Source organism: Teleopsis dalmanni, chromosome 2, assembly GCF_002237135.1.
Source record: "Teleopsis dalmanni isolate 2A chromosome 2, ASM223713v2, whole genome shotgun sequence".
NCBI classification, from domain to species: Eukaryota; Metazoa; Arthropoda; class Insecta; order Diptera; family Diopsidae; genus Teleopsis; species Teleopsis dalmanni.
In genome coordinates, this window is record NC_051847.1 from 122,283,195 (window position 1) to 122,290,155 (window position 6,961).

Genomic DNA, 6,961 nt, shown 5'->3' on the forward strand with positions numbered 1-6,961 from the left:
ATACATTTTATTAATCCCATTTTAGGGTTGAGGATTAATTAATAAAAGACATATTTTTCACATTTATAATCATGTTTATTTTAGTTTAAAGACATGCTCAGGGTGCTTGAGCTTCGGCCTCTTATAAATATATAATATAAAATACATTTATATTATCGTTTTAATATTTCATATATAACAAAGCATTATAATCAATTGTGTTGGTTTAAAGACATGCTCAGGATGCTTGAGCTTCGGCCTCTTATAAATATATAATATAAAATACATTTATATTATCGTTTTAATATTTCTCATATAACAAACTCTTATCAAGAATGACAATTTTAATAAAAAAAACTATCTCTCATCAGCAAGATCATTCATAATGCAGACATAAGCAGAACATATCTATTTCGCTATCTGAATTAGCTGGCGCGAATAATGTATTTCTGTTGTAAATTCTGGGGCACCACGGATTCTTTGGTAACTATGAATATTAAGATATTATGAATTCACAGAATTGGAATTTAGAATTTATAAATATGTAAACATGAAACTATTTCCGTACACACAAATCAATATTTTAAGTCTTATTAAATGTGAACAGTTCTGTGAAATTGAGAATAAAAAGATTGACAAATTTCTTAGCTGAAAGAGGTCTGAACACAGAGTTATCACATTTTTCTTAAGTGATCATTGTTCTGTTATCTGTAACTTTTAAAGGATTTAATTAAAAAATATGGAAATTTGTAAATTTTAAGAAACACAGAGTGAAATATTTAATACTATTCATTGTTAAAGACCTACTATTGCCAGTAAACGAGTACAGTTCCTTTTCTTTTAAAGAGATACGCACATTTGGCTGGTCAAAGCATTCTGTAAAATATTTATATATTCAAAATATGTCCTGAAGAGTCTTAAAAGTATGAAAAACAAAACGAATCCCCTGTGGACTACTAGTGACAAAAATTTATTGAAACAACACGAGATAAAGAGTTAAAGAACGCAGTCCTATCAAATAAAAAAAGAGATTCCACTGGTAATAATAAAACCATAAGCAAACTGTATGGTCTATGTAATTCTTGCTATTGTTGAAAATAAGGGTACACTTATAAAATACTGTATTTACAATAAATTACTGTTGAAACTTTTACATAACTAATAATAATAATTCTTGATATAATTGAATTGATGCTATAGTCCACAACATCTACAAGCAAAAAATCGGATAAACTTCTGAGAAGACACGCTTAATTATACTACTTGTCATAGATGATAGTACAATAATAAAATACAACGTACAGTCTTTGTTATAACATATTGTTTTGAATTTGCTGGTATATAAATATACTTACAATTATGTTATAAAATACATTATTGATCAAAATTTAGTGCATTATTTTAATTTATTACTCCTTTTTTTAGAAAAACATCGCTGTTTTGGTAGTAGAACTACGACATTCAATGCAATTAATGCATATATAATTATTGTGAATATATCACTAACATTTAATATTAACTAAATTTTTATTATTATTTAAATAAAATAAATATCAAGCGCACTTAATATTGTTCCACTCAATATACTTTTATTAATTTTAAAAACGATTTTAATTGTTTTATACATATATATGATATATGATATTACGTATATCATCTGTTTGTGTTTATATATGGAATAATTTGTCAATTCATTACTATAATAAATAATATTATTATATTGTTTACGAGCAATACGACGTAGAAACAATAAGGACAATCTTCATAACCCGAGGCGAGCTCCTACGATTGTGCTACGTACCGTACGAAAGTCAAGACACGCTGTGTACGATATGCAACCTTAAATTGAAAGGCGATGTGATACACTTGGTGCAGCCCTTAAGGCTGACAACGCCCGGCTACGTGCTGAGAATTCCTTCCTTGCCACCAAGCTGGCGCTGTACACGAGTAACTTACCAAAGTCTTCCTCTTCAACCTCCGCCGCAAATACTGTCCCCCCCTCCACTTCTACTGCGGCGGCCTGTAGCATTATTAGTACCCCGAAGCCAGCGCCAAAGCCCAAACCCAAGCCCTCTGTAGCTACTAAGGTCCTTGTGGGTCCCAATCCTCCCACTCCCTCTACAGTTCCGTTGGCTTCGGCCACTAAGTCTTCCAAGCCACCAGCCATTACGGCCCGTGGCGTCAATGTCAAGGAGCTTGGCTCCTCCATCAAATCAGCCTTTCCTAATGCCTCTTATGAGTTTAAGTGCATAAATGGCACGACCACTCGTATCCTAACTAAGAGTAAGGATACCTTTTATAACATCAACTCCCTGCTCCGCGAGCAGAAAGTTGAGAGTTTTGCCTCCATTCCTTTTGAGGACCGAGTCACTCCTGTCCTCCTTAAGAACTTCCCCTCATCCTATGATGAGGATGACTTGAAGTCGGCCTTGGCGACTGACTTACCTGAGTTCACCTTCTCGAAGGTCTCCAAGGTCACTCCACCTGCGCGCTTCACAAAGCGTAACCCCTCTAGGTATGCCAATTCTTGTATTTGGGAGCTCCATCCTATCCCTTCTACAGACTTAAAGTCCCTTCTCAATGTTAAGCGACTTCCATCGCTTAACATCATCATTTCACTCGAGCAGAAATCTCGTAATGAGATCCCTCAATGCTCAAATTGTCAACGCTATTTTCACACAGCTAAGCTGTGTAATTACCCCCACCGTTGTGTACGCTGTGGTGAGTCTCATCTACGTGGCGAGTGTCAACTTCCTCCTCCAGCTTTTGATCCAGTTACTCAGGAGCAACTTGCAGCCACTATCCCCAAGTGCTGCAACTGCGGTCAGACTGGTCATCCGGCCAATTACCGCTGCTCCAAATATAAGGAGCTGCGTTCTCTTCGCGCCAATAAATCTCGTGCGCAAAAAATCCCCCCCCTCATGTCTATTGACTTGAGGACTCCGTCAAATTTCGTGAGACCTGGTGTCTCATTTGCCTCTGCGGCTAAAGCCGCAACCCCTAAACCCATTTCGCTGCCTAAGACAGCTAATCCTTCTCCTATTCGTGCTCCTGAGTCAGACTCTTTTCTCCCTGATATTCAGGGTATCTTCGCCTTTGCTGCTGGCATTAAACAGCAGTACAGCCTTCTGCCCCATTCTGACAAGAAAGCCTTTCTTGTCCAGAAAGTCCTCGAATTGGCACTGAGATGAATGATCTAAGGATCATTCTCATAAATGTCAATTCGATACACTCCAATCTTAGGCGTGCTCTTTTCGCGGATTTTGCTGAACGCAACAACCCTCATATCATCCTTGTGACTGAAACACGGCTCAATATCAGGAACGTTGTTGATGTCAGAGGATATAATTTTATCCGGTTCGATAGGGACGGCGTCGGCGGGGGAGTCGCCATCTTGGTAAAAGACTCTCTCAAGTGTTCTAGGATTCACATCCCCTCACTTGTTTCTCTTGAGGCGGTTGGTATTACTCTTTCTCTCTCCAATCGCCCTGATCTCAATATCTTTTGCATCTACCACACATACTCTATTGTTTCTTCCATTGACCCTCATGATCTGGGCACTCTTGCTTCCTTGTCTCCTAACCCCTTTCTTATCGGTGGTGACTTTAATAGTAAGCACCCCTTTTGGAATAATGCTGCCTCTTGTTTCAATGGCACCAGGCTATTCAACTGGCTAACTAGTAGCCCAGTCAGTCCTATTCTAAGTGTGGTAGCTCCTTCGGTTCCGACTCATGTCAATAGTATCATTGACTTTTTTTTAGCGGATAATCGCCTTCTTCCCAGCCTCGGTGACCCACGAGTCATCGACGGCATTTCTGACCACCAAGCCGTAAAGCTTGCGCTTCACGACTGCAGAGCTGCTCGTGCCTGTCCTCGCACTTTTTTTAATTTTCCCAGCACCAACTGGTCAGAGTTCAATCTCACTCTTGACCAGCTCCTTCTCAATTTGAGCATTCCCGAACACAGGAACATGACTCCGGTGGAGATTGATTTTGCTGCCCTTACTCTTGAAAGCATCTTCGCCTCCACAATTGATGAGCATGTTCCGAAGGTGCATGTTCGCAAATTTTATCAAGTTCCACTTGATACTACTACCCTTCACCTCATTAAACTGAGGAAATCGCTTCGCCGCAGATATTATCGCCTTAGACAGGTTGCATTCACGCAAGCTCATGCGTTCCAAGCTATCCTTAAGAACCTGGACACCATAATTGCCCAGAGGGTCAACCAAGCCAGGTTCAATTCCCTTAGTGCCAAACTTCGGGCCACCCAGTGCCGGCCTGACGTCTTCAGCACGATCAGGCAAATCTGCGGATCAAATAGGTCCATTTCTGATCTCCGCTATGGCAACACCATAGCATATGATGACTTCGATAAAGCCAACGTCTTTGGTGAAGTCTTTGTAACTAATCACCGTCTTACGGCTGGCCTAGGCGAGCGCCACTTTATGTCCACTACAAATTCTGTAGTGCATGGGCTTTTTGATGCTTTTAATGAAAGCATTGTTACTTTCTCCCCGCAGTTTCCCGCTCACTGCATCAATGTTGAAGACACTCAAGGGTTTCTCACCCCAATTGATCTTAATAACATACTTCGGCTTAAAGCCCCGAAAAAGTCATCTGGCACTGATTGCGTGTCTTTTTACGCTATGAGGCGTTTCTCACCACTCTTTTTTAAAAAGTGCGCCATGCTCTTCAACCATGCGTACAACACTGGTTCCTTCCCCCAGCCATGGAGGAAGGCCATAGTTTGTCCCATTGCCAAGAGTGGCAAACCTAAATGTGACCCCTTCAGCTATCGTCCCATTTCTCTCCTCAACTCAGTCAGTAAACTCTATGAGACTTTCATAGCAAGCAAGCTGAAGTCCTTCTCCTCAAGGAATAATATTATTCCTTCTTATCAGTTTGGCTTCAGAAGCCAAACCTCCACTCTTCATGCCCTGCATCATCTCCAAAATGAGATATGCATAGGCTTTTTCAATAAGCAGCCCACTGTGGCATTAAGTCTTGACATTGAAAAAGCCTTTGATACTGTCTGGTTTGAAGGTTTAATTTTAAAGCTTCACCAGTTCGGCTTCTCCCCTGCGCTCTGTAGTGTGGTCCACAATTTTCTGTCCAGCAGAACCTTTCAGGTTCGAGTCGGTTCCTCTCTGTCTCGAGATTTCCCCATCGACGCCGGTGTCCCTCAGGGCTCGGTTCTTGGACCCCTTCTTTTTAACCTGTTTATAGCAGACATTCCTTTTCCGCGGGCCCCTGTTAAGCAAATCTGCTTCGCCGATGACTGCCTTGTCTTCATGCGGTCATCTAATCCTCACCGCCTTTCCAATGAGCTTAATACCCACCTTGGAGCCCTCTTCGACTATTACACCAAGTGGAAGATTAAACTCAATCCCTCTAAGATCTCTGCCATTGCCTTTCTTGGCCAGCAGCGTGATCGTCCTAGAGGTTTTAGCACCTCTAATATTCAGCTCAGGCTCAACAATTCTCCAATTCAGCTTGTCCCCAAGCTGAAATATCTTGGTATTGTCTTCTCATCTCAACACAATTTTATATCACATGTTGACTATGCCATCCGTAACGCCCGGTTCAGGCACACTCAACTCAAAACTGCACTTCGAAGACACAACCAGCTTAACTGTAAAGTTAAGCTACTCTGCTATAAGCAGCTTATTCGTCCTCTCCTCACTTATGCCTTTCCTATTTGGTCTGCCATCACCTCTGCTCAAATGGAAAAAATCCGCCTGTTTGAGCGGAAACTTCTCCGTGATTGCACCAACTATAAACGCAAGCCCAACGGCAAGCACTTTCCTATCTCCACTCTGTACCACAATGCCAAGATTACTCGTATTGATGAGTACCTTTTGACACTTGCCCGTAGGTATCTCACCCGGCTCCACGACCTCCCTCCTGATGTCTCTTGTCCAGATACCCTCCCAGTAGACCTTGTTCTAGCTTTACGTTTTAAACCTCCACAGTACCTTCTCCACTATTTTGACGAGCTGGGCCAAAATCCTCTCGCTATTCCTCTCTTTAACCGCGGCTTTCGTGACCCTGGTCACAAAGTTTATCACTAGCCACACCCCCGCTAACTAGCCGTAACCCTTCATTATCATCCTTTCTTCTTAATTCATGCCCTTGCTTTCTGACTTAGATGAACCTAGTTCACCTAGGTATTAAGTCTATCTACTTTCTCTCTCCCCTGATTACTGGAATGAAGTTCCCACATTGCTGTGGGAATCTTCTCCATTCATTCCTAAGAGGTGGTTTCAGTGGGTTCAAGTCTCACACTGCGGCTTTCGATGCTTTCAACCTACTGCAAAAAAAAAAAAAAAAAAAAAAAAAAGGCGCGTCTGCAGTTGGAGTGTCTTGTTTAGTTAACGCAAACAAAAAAAATATATATATATATATACATATATCTACTTATATACAAATATGTATTATCTTTGAATTTTGTTTAATATGTATAATTAAAAATGAATTTGTAAAATATATATATATTAAAGAAATATTATGTATTCGATATAATTTATAGAAATGCAACCATGCACAAATATTGTACAATGTTCTAGTGACATATTAATAAAGTTTTACTTCCGTTTTTACTACCGAATTTGCAACACGTGTTTTGCTGCTGCTTTAACTATTATTTGTAACCGGTTATGGGCCCAGGCCACGTTGTGTACGGATATAACTAATATAATTAATAATAGTGTCTTTTATGCTAATTGTTGCTAATTATCGCGAAAAAGAAAAAATGAATTCTAGTATGCTGTCGTTCCTTTTGAAAAATTACGTGGTAGAGAAAATTTCGACGTCTGGAAACAACAGTCGAAATCGTACCTGATAATTAAAGGACTCTCGAAGCACATTGAAGAAGTGAGAATGCAACTGTTGCTGTTAATGAGACTGATTCCCGCGCAATTGCTGAATTATATTTAATGATTGACCCAAAAACTTTGGAATTATCGCTGAAAGCAAAAGAA